Source organism: Podarcis erhardii (assembly GCF_964252035.2).
Source record: "Podarcis erhardii genome assembly, chromosome: W".
In the NCBI taxonomy this organism is placed as follows: domain Eukaryota; kingdom Metazoa; phylum Chordata; class Lepidosauria; order Squamata; family Lacertidae; genus Podarcis; species Podarcis erhardii.
This window is the reverse complement of record NC_138506.1, coordinates 24,745,600-24,759,330: the sequence shown is the minus strand read 5'-3', so window position 1 is coordinate 24,759,330 and position 13,731 is coordinate 24,745,600. Positions and strand designations below refer to the sequence as shown.

General features: G+C 46.9%; 1 long non-coding RNA gene across 1 annotated transcript in view; it reads left to right on the top strand.

Annotated features, from left to right (window-relative positions):
• LOC309333287 overlaps positions 1–13,028 on the top strand; it is a 324,488-nt gene extending 311,460 nt beyond the window's left edge. Inside the window, exons 2-3 of the long non-coding RNA XR_014152449.1 lie at positions 11,869–12,157; positions 12,722–13,028. This is a non-coding gene — a long non-coding RNA (uncharacterized lncRNA). The remainder of the gene's footprint in view (positions 1–11,868; positions 12,158–12,721) is intronic.
• The last annotated feature ends 703 nt before the right edge of the window (positions 13,029–13,731 follow it).

Sequence of the window (13,731 nt, the reverse complement as noted above, 5' to 3'; positions counted from 1 at the left end):
CTGCTTACAACCTTGGTAACATATTTGCAGGTATCTCTCTCCCCCCTTATCTAAGACACTTTTATCAATACCATTATACAGTTACTGCAACCACTCTGTGTCCATTAGGAAAGAGTTAAAACATAAACCTCAACCTGTAACTCACAAAATACACATTGTGAACACACAAATGAATAAGCAGCTTCTAGAAAAATCTTCATACACATTTCTTCCTCTCAGATACAAATTGACATTTCTAATTAGTCAGATTTGAACAAACCACTTTAAACACATGCTTGCTCCTTCAAATATCAGGTAAGGAAATAAATGCAGCGTTTTGTGCTACTACTCTCAGCACACTTCATGCTAGGTTTAAAAACCCCACCAGAGTTGCATGTGACCGCAGCCTTAGCAAACTCTTCAGAAAACCTTTTCGGTGGTACCCCCTTGGTTGTTCTCTCAGATCTGCGCAAAACCTTTTGATCCTCTTGTTCTGGTGCTTCCTCCTCTTCAGGAGAATGGGGAGCTAAAGTATATGAAGCTGCTAAGTCTGAATCAGCGTCAGACTCACCTGAGGCTTTTGGGCTCTGATAATCTGTGCCATCATCTGGATCTACATTGGCATCAGAATTATCAATCACATCAGAACTTGCCTCCCTCTTAACTTTCTTTGCCCCTTTTGCACCATCATCACAAATGGGATGGCACTGAAAAACGCCAACTCTGTCCCATTGTGGATTGTCGTCAATGCTCCTGGTCAGCCTTATGGTTTTTGTGTCTGTGATCAGGACACGATAAGACCCTTTCTCATATCCTAGGAAAACACCATGTTCTCCACGCTTACTCAGTTTGTCACCCTGCGAGGTGTGCACCCAAACCTCCGACCCAAAAATTTTAGAGTGCTTCACACATGGCTTCCTTCCGTGAAGCATCTCATACGGGGTGCAATCTACTGCGGACTGGTACCTCCTGTTATACACGTGACAGAAAAACGAAAGAGCTTCGGCCCAAAAAGGATTGGGCAGCCCCGAATCATGTAATAGTGTTCTGATTCCTTGCTGCAGGGTCTGGTTTATTCTCTCACATAAACCATTCTGCCAGGGCGATCTGGGCGTGGCAGTCCTATGCTCAATGCCCTGTTCAGAAAGAAAAGCCTCAAACTCTTCTGAACAAAACTCTCCACCCCTGTCAGTGAAAAGATAACATACATTCTCATTATGTACATTCCTGAGCCATTTACAAAACTGACGAAACTTAGTAAAGGCTTCAGACTTTTTCTGCAGCAAATAGACCCATGCATATTTAGAGTAGGAGTCTATCAAAACCATGAAAAACCTTGAATTGCCTCTAGAGAGCGCTAGAGGCCCCACTAAGTCTGCATGAATGACTTCATATGGTTTCTTGGCCTCTCTCCCAGACTCTGTACCTTTGGGAGCTTGCCTTGCCTTACTCTCAGCACAAGAAACACATTTCATGTGGTAGGGACATTCTTTCAGCTTCATACCCTGAACCATATCAGGCATTTTTGCCACAGCCTGGAAATTCAAATGACCATAAACACGGTGGTAATAATGAATACATTGGTCATGCAACTTTTCATTCTTATCAACAGACAAATTGCAACACTCTTTCTCAGTTGCTTCTGCAGTACCTGTACCTGAAACAAAAGGCAATTGATACAGACCATTTACACATTTTGCATATAGAATGAGCTTGCCATCTCTACGAATTTCACAGCGAGATTTAGCAAACACCACCTTAAAACCCTGATGATCAAGCTGGGAAACACTCAACAAATTGTCCTGAATATCAGGCGCATACAGGACATTCTTAATTGTTGCATTCAGGCTCTTTAAGAACACAGTTCCTTTAGCCTCACTCGTGAGAACTGTCCCATCTGCTTGATGAATTTCTTTCTCTTGCTTCTCAAGCTGAACAAAGAGATCCTTATCTTTGGCTACGTGGTTGGTACAGCCAGAGTCGATCATGAAGAAACTCCGCCCACGTTGATTGCAGCAGCGAGAGATCAAAACCTTTGAAGTAGCAGGTGCTTGGGGGTTTCGTCCTCCTCCCCTCTGAAGTTTCCCTTTTTCTTTGAAGTTTCCCTTTTTCTTTGAAGATTTCCCTCTTTCTTTGAAGATTTCCCTCTTTGAAGGGAAACTTCAATTTCCCTCTTTCTTTGAAGATTTCCCTCTTTCTTTGAAGTTTCCCTTTTTCTTTGAAGCCTCTGAAGTTTCCCTTTTTCTTTGAAGATTTCTTGCAGCACTGGAAACTCAAATGGCCTTGTGCTCCACATGAAAAGCACCGCTTCAACTTTAGTGCTTTAACAGCAGCAGTTTCACTTTCACCTTCCCCTGCTGAAGACTCAGGCACATTTTCAAGCACATTTTTAACAGCACAGTCCCGGCTTTCTCTAACAGCCTGTCTGCGATCCCACTCATTCAAGAGCACGCTAGACACATAATCTTCTGTTAGCCGGTCAGCAGGCATTGTAGAAATCTGGGCAGCTACTCCATCGTAAGAATCATCTAGGCTATTTATCAGCAGCATTGCAAACACAGCCTCTGAAATAGCCAGGTCTCGCTGAACAAGGTCCTGTCTGAGACGCTTTAACTGAGATAGATGGCTAGGCAAATCACCACCTTTCTCCAACTGTAACCTGCACAGCTTCTTGAAGAAAATCACACTGGAACCAGCATTTTGTCTCAGATGCATATCTCTCAACTTATGCCAAACAGCTTGTGCAGTCTCTTGACCCTCTAAGTTCACCAGCAAGTGGTCTGAAACACTCAAAACAATTGTCCCTCGGGCTCTCATATCTGCAGCATGCCACTCAGCCCAATCATCATCATCTTTATCTGGAGGGTCATCTTCTATCGTGTGAAATAGCTTTTCCCTCTGCAAATGTGCTTTCATCTTAACTTGCCAAACTGCATAGTTTTCAGGCGTGAGGAGAGGAAAGGACATAGCCATCTGGCCAGAATGTGCACAGGCCATGTCTGCTATTACTTAGAGCAAGACAGTTCCCTCGTGCAAACACAGATAAAGCCTTGGACTTCTTCAGCCACTCTCTCTCCCACTCAGAGCGCAATTAACAGGCAAGCAGGGATGCTATCTTCTTTCTTTGGCAGTCAGCAACATACCTCAAGCAGCAGCAACAGCAACAGCGGCAGCTTGAGCACTCTGCTCCAACACAGCTCTGCTTCTAGGCACCACAAATCAGTCCAGCATGCAGCCTCCGTTCCGCCGTCCAGCGATCAGCAACAGACACCTCTGGCGACTGGGACGACTGGGATGACTGGAACAACGACTGGTCAGACGACTGGGCCCATAACCGATGTCAGCATCGCCCTTGAGCCAGTGTACCAACTGGACTCATGCACTACAGCCCCGACTGGGCTAGGCGAGCTGGGTAGCACTGCCAGAGACCTCCTTTCCCACAGGAACAGGTCATAGTGCTGTGGACTCACAGCTTGGAGCTGAGAGCACCGGATTCACTGTCTCAATAATGCAGTCGTTGCGCAGCAGCGTTTTGCAGAGTCTTGCAGAGTATAAACCACTCGGAGAGCAGCTCTGTAGAATATCTTCCTTTTATTCTATAACTACAGCTATAATACAAAACTATATACAGAGCTAAATATTCTGAGCATAAATCAATGCTATACTCTGAGTGCCTGCAGCTGCTCTTAGCAGCAATCTTATCTATAAACACGATCTCTTGCACTCTCTCTCCGACACACTGACTGACTCTCTCTCACACACAGAGACTGACTCACTCACTTGACTAATTAAGTAGAGAGCAGTACATTGCTCCTCCTCTCTGTAGAGTCAGCAGAGACCTCAGGAGATTCTCAGGAGATTCTTGGGTATGGGAGGGGTGAAATCTCCTCAGAAGGATGGGAAGGATTGGGAAGGATTGTGCTGATGAGTACTTTTACTATGTAAATAACTTTGTCTAGCGAAGCCCCCGAATCCACCAACGCTTGCCCTTGCACCCTGCGACTGTCTGGGAGTTGTAGCATTTTTAATATTCTGTTGGGAGCTGCCCACAGTGGGTGGGAAATAATAATAAATTATTAGTATCATCATTTTTTAAATTATTATTATTATTATTATTGTTATTATAAAAGGCTTAGGGAAGTTTGTAATTATGTGTCAGGGAACTGCCATCGGAGCCAGAGGCGGAGGGAAGGCTCCAGAGGGATGCCAGAAAGGGTCCCAGTAGGGAGAGAGACAGCCCATCTGGTGGGGAAGGAAATCAGCGTAGCACCAGTGGAGATGGGTGGCTGTCCGGACAGAAAGGGTTCACCCAGGTGACTCAGCCAGGTGTGGCGACGACTTACGCATGAGCAACCCCCTTAGAACCATTACAGCAACCAGTCAGTCAGAGACTACTGGTCACAATTTGCCATGTTAATCCACCGGCTTGGGTGGGATCTAGACTCTGAACCGATTCAAATGTTGTTTGAGGAGGGGCTGTCCCCAACAGTAAAGGACGAGTTGTCCACCCCGCCCCCGGTCTATGGATGAACTGACCAAAGCTGTGCTTGCTATTGGCGTACGCCAGGAAGCGCGGGCTCAGGAGAAGCGCGAAGGGAGAGGGGAACGTTGCCATGACTACCGCATTCCTGAGATACCGAGACAGCCTTCCCAAGCGGCGGAGCCAATGGAAATTGATGGCGCGCGCGAGGTTTCAAACTCCCTTGCAAGTCACCACCATTGATGGCAGGGAACTTCGGGGGGGGGGGAGTGACACACCAGACCCCGCCAATGCGAATGAGGGTTTCCAGGCACACGGAGACCATCGCCTTTCATGTGGCGGCCACACTGGCAGGACCCCTAATAATACTGGGAATGAGCTGGCTAGCACGGCATGATCCAGTAGTGTCATGGTATCAGCGGTCAGTTACCTTTGGGTCAGCTTATTGCTTGGAACACTGTGGGGGGGGGGGAGAACCCAAGAATGACGGTGGCCAGGGTGGCTGGGATGGCCGTGGAACAAAAAGGGAAGGTGCCACCACAATATGCTGACCTGAAGGAAGTCTTCAGCAAGAAGGAGGCAGATAAACTACCCCCCCATAGGCCCTTTGACTGCCAAATCAACTTACTCCCGGGGGCTCAGCTGCCGGTGGGTAAGCTGTACGCCATGTCTGACCGGGAGATGCAGGAGTTGCGGCAATTTATTGACAAGAACCTGAAGAGGGGGTTCATAAGGGAATCAAAGGCGGTGAGGGGCAGTCCGGTGTTCTTTGTGGACAAAAAAGACACTAATCAGCCCAGGCTTGTAGTGGATTATAGGGGGCTCAACCTGGTCTCAGAACCCGTGACCTTCCCAATGCCCAGGATTGACGACATCTTAACACGGGTGAGACAGGGGAAAATTTTTACCAAGCTGGATCTCAGGGCAGCCTACAATTTGATTAGGATAAGGGAGGGGGACGAATGGAAAACTACCATGTTCACTCCCCTAGGGGCTTTTGAGTACTTAGTCATGCCATTTGGATTACAATCGGGCTCCGCCTGCTTTCAAGGATTCATGCACCACGTGTTGGAGCCCCTGCTGTACAAGAATTGTGTAGCCTTTTTGGATGACATCTTGATCTATTCGGACAATGAGGAGCAACACGTCAGGGACGTCAGGGAAGTACTACAGAGACTGCAGAAGCACCAGTTGTGGGTCAAGCTGGAAAAATGCCAATTTCACGCCAGAGAGGTTGAGTTTCTGGGATACAAGTTGTCAGACAAGGGCCTAGCTATGGACCCAAGCAAGGTGAAGGCGGTGCTGGAATGGAAGGCCCCCAAAACCCGGAAGGATGTGCAGAGGTTCTTAGGGTTCAGCAACTTCTACAGGAAGTTCATAAAGAACTTCGCTCACTTGACCGCGCCCATCACAGATTGTCTCAGTAGCAAAAAGAAGTTCGCGTGGACAGAAAGTGCCCAGCAATCCTTTGAAAGACTGAAGAAGGTGTTTGCTTCGGAGGAGCAGCTCCTGCCCGTTGATCTGGAGAAGCCCATGAGACTGGAGACGGACGCATCCGACCGAGCCGTCGGGGTGGTCCTTTTGCAGCCAGGGGCCAAGCAGAGCTGGAGGCCATGTGCCTTTTTCTCAAGGAAGCTGAGCAAGTCGGAGCAAAACTATACAGTGTATGACCGCGAACTGCTGGCAATCTATGCGGCTTTTTGGCAATGGAGACATCTGTTGATAGGGGCGCGGCACAAGATCCAGGTCTGTACTGACCACAAGAACTTGGAATACTGGCGGAACGCGCGAGTACTCAACCAGAGACAGATTCAATGGGCTCAGGAGTTCTCCAAGTTTTCCTTCGAGATACGATACGTGCCGGGAGAGGAAAACGTAAGAGCGGATGCTCTCTCCAGGAAGCCGGAGTACATGGAAGGAGAGGGACCGCCGGAGACCCGACACGTGTTTCCCGAGGACAGATGGGTGTGTGGGGGAGCGTTGGTTGGGAAACGAGAACTGGCTGGGCTTACCAGAGACGACGCGTTCGCTCAAGCAAAAATCAGGGAACTCCAGGATGGAAGGGAAGACCATGGAGGGTTTGAGGAAAAATAAGGGCTACTGTACTATAAGGGGGCACTGTATGTACCAGGGGAGAACTTGAGGGGGAAGGTACTCAAACAACTCCACGACAACCCAACAGCTGGACACTTTGGGCAGTACAAAACCATGCTGCTCGTCACCAGGCAGTTCTGGTGGCCAAAGGTGAGGGAAGATGTACGGGAATATGTACGGGGGTGCGACCGATGCCAGAGGGCAAAGGGGGAGAGGGCTGCCCCCGCAGGGTTACTGGAACCCTTACCTACACCGGGAAGACCCTGGGAGGTGGTGTCCATTGATTTTATGACAGATTTGCCCAAGTCGAGGGGGAAGACACCAGTCATGGTAGTAGTCGATCTACTGACAAAAATGTGCCATTTCATAGCTTGCTCACATGCAGTGACAGCAGAGGAGACGGCCAGGTTGTTTGTGGATCACATTTTCAGACTGCATGGAGCTCCCTCGAGGGTCATCTCGGATCGCGGGAAACAATTTACTTCCCGGTTCTGGAGGAAGCTCATGACCTTGCTACAAGTAGAGGTGGGCTTCTCGACGGCGAGGCACCCAGAAACCAACAGACAAGCAGAGAGAGCGAACGGTATACTCCAGCAATATCTATGCTGCTACGTCAGCGAGAGACAGAATGGTTGGGTAGAAAAACTCGTGTTGGCTGAATTTGCGTACAATAACGCTGAACATGTGTCCACGGGAATGAGCCCGTTCATGGCCAATTATGGGTGTCACCCCAGAGCCTTCCCAGGGAGGGGGAGGAAGAATGGAGTGTACCCGCAGCAGAGCAGTTTGTAGAAGAAATGGAAGCCTTGCACCAGCAACTCAAGATGAACTTGGAACGGGCCAAGGAAGTTTACAAGAGGCAGGCGGACAAGCACCGTCGGGAGGGGGAGGCCATACGGGTGGGAGACTGGGTGTGGTTGTCAACCCAAGGGTTACCCCTAAAGGGGGGGGGTGCAAAAAGTTGCAGCCGAGACGGGTAGGACCTTTTGAGGTAACACAGCAGGTGAACCCCGTGGCATTCAAGCTCAAGTTGCCTGACAGCATGAAGATACATCCGGTGTTCCACAGGTCCCTACTTTCACCGTACAGGGAGGGGCGGGAATTTCTGGGGCGGGAGACTTCCGGGTTAGCGCCATCGGCAATGGCAGAGCTCCTCTGACTTAGAGGAACCCGCTCCGCGAAAATCGGGTCTTGCCACCACGGTGAAGGCGGAGACCCTTCAAAAATCCCAGGCAGAGGAAGCCCTTTTTTGGGGCTTCGAAACGACGTGGGGTGAGCGGCACGGTGTTTTGAATCGACTGCTATTTTTATGGAGTGAAGCTGCACAGCCGTTGCCGGAGAGCGCTGACTTTTTCTTGTGGACAATTGGATTTCAAACAACAACCCGTGAGTAGAACGGGAAAGTAGGTTTTTAAAACAATTTAATTTGGCAAGGAACGGGGGAAGGTCTAAACAGGAAGTCCACCTCCCCCTTTTGTAAATAGACTGAAGCAAAGAGTTTATTCACTAAGGTCTTGGAAAGTTCTACGTAAAGGATTAAAACTTCACTGATTGAAACTATTACTTACACTCCCTTTGGAAGCAGGGGAAGCCTGCTGGAGAAGGTAAAATTTAGGAACTGAAGCGTCACGTCTCCAAACCCGGGAGAGGTCCGCGAGGAGCCCATCGACGGTGAATAGAAAGGTTTGACAGCTGTCAAATTTGACAGCTGTCACATTTGACAGCTAGCTGTTAAGATACAAAGAAAGACTTTGTTTCCATTGTCCATTTCTGCGTCTAAAAAGAAGGAAAGGTAACTAGAATTGTTATTAATTTACTTTTGAGACTTTTGGGACTGTGCTAGAAGGATTGATAGACTGCTTTCCTCTAGAGGGAGTTTTGGGACATGGTCATAAGAATGCAGCTGGGAAATTAGCCTAAAGATAAAAACTCTGAGAAATTAGCTTTGACCTTGGACATTTCAAAAAAGTTACGCTTGAATTGAATAGGACATTTTATCTGTTGGGAAAGCTGCATGAACAGATAGATGCCATGGTTACCAGCGTTGATATTTTGGGAACAAAAGTATGCATCAGTAAAGAAGTCGACAAGAATCCGGCACAAGAATCTTTCTCAATTGAACAAATTGAAGAACCAGAGAAGGAGAAAGTTGTTGTTAAAGTGATGCAAGGGGGAGCTTTAACCCTACAGAGACAATTGGAGGATTACAAGTTGAGGCCTTACATGACTGTAATTAGGAGAAGCCAGTTTTTGGAGATGGGAGCCTGGCTTGATTTGGAAAATGAAAAGTGGAGAGATCACCCTATGTGGGGATCAAATGACTTTTGGGATATGAATTTGAGCCAGGAGGGGACCGAAGTTTCTGGGGCCTTTGGACTCGGAAGAAGTGTGAAACAAGATCGGGAATACTTTATGGGCCCTATCTTTAATTATGGAAATCTGGCAGACTTGATAAGAAGGAATATGACCATCGTTGGGTTGGAGCTCCCCCGAGAACTGTTTCTTAATATTAAAGATTATCAAGAAGATCGGCAGATGGGACATGAAAAAGACTTAAGAGCTTCGGATTTGAGATCTCCAGGTTGATGGACTGTTGTAAGCCGATGGAACTGTTGGCAGGGGCCGAGACCGGGAAGGGGAGATGGTGAAAGAAAATTGGGAATTTAAAGTGTATATATTGAGATTATTATTATTTTTTTAAATTGCTTTTAATGAGAGATGGAGAAATCGTGGAATGGAATTTTTATGACCCTAGGGGAAATGTCTTAAGAGAATAGGTTTAAATATATCAGTTTTAATGAGAAATAAGATTAAATAAAGTAAAAGTGGATGGCTAATTGGTGAAAGAGAGAATGAAAATTACAGTATATTAAGATAAATTATTAGGATAAAAATAAAGATGAAGGATTTGCTGAAATATCTATTTGAACTAGAAAACAAAGAGGGGAGGTCTGAGGAGGTCAAGGAAATAAGTCATAGAAAGAAAATTATGTAAAGGTTTAACTTGTTTTTTTCTGTTTTGATTGTATGTATTTTCTAATTATTATTTTTTTCCTTTTTATCTGTCTTTGTTTTTTTGCTTTTTTATTTTTTGCATTTCTTCTTGGAAATGTCTTGGGTTTTTTTTGTATTGTGTTTTCTGGGGTTTTTTTTGGTAATGTTTTAAAACCTGAATAAATATAATTCCCCCCCCCCCAAAAAAAAGGGAATTTCCGGTGCGGGAGGGAGGAGTCACCACCCACCCGCAGATAAAGGAGAGGGAACACCGCAACCAAGCCACGGAAATACTCGATTCAAGGTGGCGAGGTCGCCAGGTGGAGTACTTGGTAGCTTGGGAGGGAGAACCCAGGTCAGAAAACACGTAGGTTCCCGCTGAGTCGATTAATGACGACTATCTGGTGGGAGAATTCCACAGCTTGTTCCCGGATAAACCAAAACCACTAGCGAGATTCTGGGAGGAAGAATTTGGAACCACAGACGACAAAGAGGACTTTGTGGGCTTTCCTGCCTCCGAAGGGGAGGGAGGGGAGGTGTCCGAGGGAGAAGAATCCAACTGGGAGGGCCACCCAGCGGGTAGAGACCGGAGCGGGTGGGAAGTGTAGTTTGAATCCTCAGAGGATAGTGACAGCTCCTTCAGGGGCTTCCCCGCATCGTCGGCCGAGGAAAGGGACGAGATAGAGTTGGAAAATCGGGCCGGTGATGGAGGGGGAGGTGGATGTCAGGGAACTGCCATCGGAGCCAGAGGCGGAGGGAAGGCTCCAGAGGGATGCCGGAGAGGGTCCCAGTAGGGAGAGAGGCAGCCCATCTGGTGGGGAAGGAAATCAGCGTAGCACCAGTGGAGAAGGGGGGCAGATGGGGGAATCAGAGAGAAGGCTCCTGGACTCCTCACCGGAGACCAGTGAGGAGAGCACGGGTCCTCCGCTGCCCACACCCTCCCTGCGCAGAAGACTTCCGCGCAGGGAGAGTAGGAGGCGACTGGGCGTCAAAGAACTTCTTTGCTGGAAGAAGTTCAAGAAACGCCCACTGACGGATTCTGCCAGCGATTGAGACAGCCACAGATGGGTGGCTGTCCGGACAGAAAGGGTTCACCCAGGTGACTCAGCCAGGTGTGGCGACGACTTACGCACGAGCAACCCCCTAGAACCATTACATTATGTTTTGTCACATTTTTAATATTTTGTTGGGAGCTGCCCACAGTGGTTTGGAAATAACAATAAATTACACTGGGCAACAATTTTTTACTTTTTGAATGTTGTCTAGATTTCTACAATTGATTTAGGGTATTTTTGCACTGCTGAATCAGGAAATGGCATCCGTTTCTCTCCATCAGGTCAGGTTTTTGTGCTATGTTGATTTGAAAAAAATCAGATCTTGTGACAAAATTGATTACATTTTTGTGGCATTATCAGCTGATTTTTGTCAACACATATCATCCTAAATATGTTTTTAAGAGAAAAAAAATGTTTTCCCAACAACATATATTGATTACCTGATAGAAACATCGATTACTGTAAACTGAATGGTGGGCATTGATAAAGGTAAGTACATGTAAATTGCATGTTGCTTCACCATTTTTCAAACTTCAGGGCTTGAACTTCCGTTTCTTGGAACTCCTGGAATGCTCAGCGGCAGGGAGGTCTCTCTTCAGAGTCCAACAGTAGTCAGCCATCATGACTGCGTCCCAGCAACCCTGATACCTGGTCTCCATCTCTTTCATGTCCTGATGGAATATCTCCCCCTGCTCGTCACTCATTGAACCCAGGTTCTCAGGAAACCGGTCCATATGTGAAAATACGTAGTGCATCTTGACGCTCATGTTGAAGCCCAGGTTTTTGAAAGCAGTCAGCATGTTGTTGACAAGTTCTGCGTAGTTTCTGGCCTTATTGTTGCCCAGAAAGTTCTTCACTACCAGAACAAATGCCTTCCACGCTTCCAGTTCCACTTCGTTCATTGAGTTTCCAAACTCTAGATCTCTGATGAGCTGACGGATCTGAGGACCGTCAAAGATGCCAGCTTTCAACTTCTCCATGGTCAATCCTGGAAAAGCCTGGCACAAGTAAATGAAGCAGTCACCATCCGTGTCCAGAGCCTTGGTGAACTGCTTGATTAAGCCGAGCTTGATGTGCAGCGGTGGGAAGAGTATTCTGTCTCTGTCCACCAGAGGGTCGTTGATGATGTTCCTTTCTTTGCAAGGCACCAGTTCCTCCCGCACAGGCCAGTCCTTCTTCGTGTAATGCTGAGCACAGTCCCTACTATCCCACATGCACAGAAAACATGGGTACTTGGTGAAGCCAGACTGTTGTCCCAACAAAAAGTTCACATCTTCAGGTCAACACAAATAAACCACTTATGCTGATCATAACCAATTTTCTCCAGCACATACTTCACCACTTCATAGTTCTCCTTCAGTGTAGTCGAGTGAGCCAGGGGTATAGAGGCAAACTGGTTGCCGTTGTGTAGCAGAACACATTTCAGTGATCGCTTGCTGCTGTCAATGAACAGTCTCCAATCTTTGGGTTCGTACTGTGGCACTCCAAGCTTGAGCAGAAGCTGCGCAATATCTGCACAGTACACCAAGTCCTTCTCTTCCAAGAAAAAACGGAGGTACCTTGATGCCTGTTGCGGAAGAAGCTGATGCGAGCACTGTCAGAGAGGAGGTTTTTTTCCTTCAATCTGGATGCCAACAGTTCAGCAGAGTCCTTTGACAAGCTGAGGTCGCGAACTAGATCATTCAACTCCTTTGGGGAAAATGGATGTGGAGCATCATCTTCAAGAACCACTTCTTCTTCTTCATGTCCTTCAACACTGGAGGCATCTTCGTCACTAAAGTCAGGAAGTTCTCCGAAGATAGGCACTGGAATTTCATCACAATGAGCTACAGGACGACGTGCTGATTGAAGATCAGGATACTTGAGGCTGCTCCGGTTCTTTCTGTTGATCCCAGTCACATCAACAGCGCAGAAGTAGCAGTCAGTGACATGGTTTGTCGGTTCCCTCCAAACCATGGGAATTCCAAAGTTCAGACTCCTCTTGCCATTGGTCCACCCACGTAGAGTCTTGGTGCATGCCTTGCACACCATGTGTGGTGCCCAAGCTTTATCCTGGTCACCAGGTTTAATACCAAAATAACTTTATGCTTTGCCGCACCAATTTATGGAAGATTTCAAGGTTTTATGACTTCAAACTGATCCCTTTTCGACATAATCACCCAGAACTATCGGACCTGAATACTTCTTGTCATTAAAATAATCATTTCCAATCAAAACAATTATTTGACATGGCATTTTACCCCCACCAACTTCTTCTAAAATGCTCCACACAAGCGTACATGTGAACAAAAACGTAAAAAAATGACATGTGGCCATAGCTCAAAAACTTGACCTGATTGAGCAAAACCAATGTGATTTTTGGATTCAGCGCATCAGATTCATCCTAAATCATCTGAAAAAACGCAGACAACAAATTTGTTGTTGACCAGCGTTATTATTATTCTTCATTTTAAAATTATTATTATCATTATTACAGGCTTAGGAAAGTTTGTAGTATATTATGTTTTATCTTTTTTAATATTCTGTTGGTGGCTGGTAAATAATAAATTTTTATTATTATCATTAAATTTTAAATTATTATTATTATAAATCACACCCACCGAAGTGGGACTTTGGCAGAGAAGAGGAAGGGGCAGAGTTTAGACTCGGCAACTGCGAACTTGGAGTCAGACATGGAGTGAAGGAGCTCCGGGGTGATTTATGTGTTTGAGCAATAAACCTGAGATAATTATGACCGGTGTCTCGCTTCTGTGGGAGAGCCAAGCCATTACAGATTGTCGAGTCTCATCTTACTTCCATGCCAGAGGACATCAAAGACCGTGATGGATGGGCAAGTACCGTGGGAAATGCAGCCGGGGGAGCAGCAGGAGGGGCAGCAGAGCCCACAGACCCCATAATAGAATTAAGAAGCTAAGAGAGCCAGTGGTGTAGTGGTTAAGAGCGGTAGACTCGTAATCTGGTGAACCGGGTTTGCGTCTCTGCTCCTCCACATGCAGCTGCTGGGTGACCTTGGGCTAGTCACACTTCTTTGAAGTCTCTCAGCCCCACTCACCTCACAGAGTGTTTGTTGTGGGGGAGGAAGGGAAAGGAGAATGTTAGCCACTTTGAGACTCCTTCGGGTAGTGATAA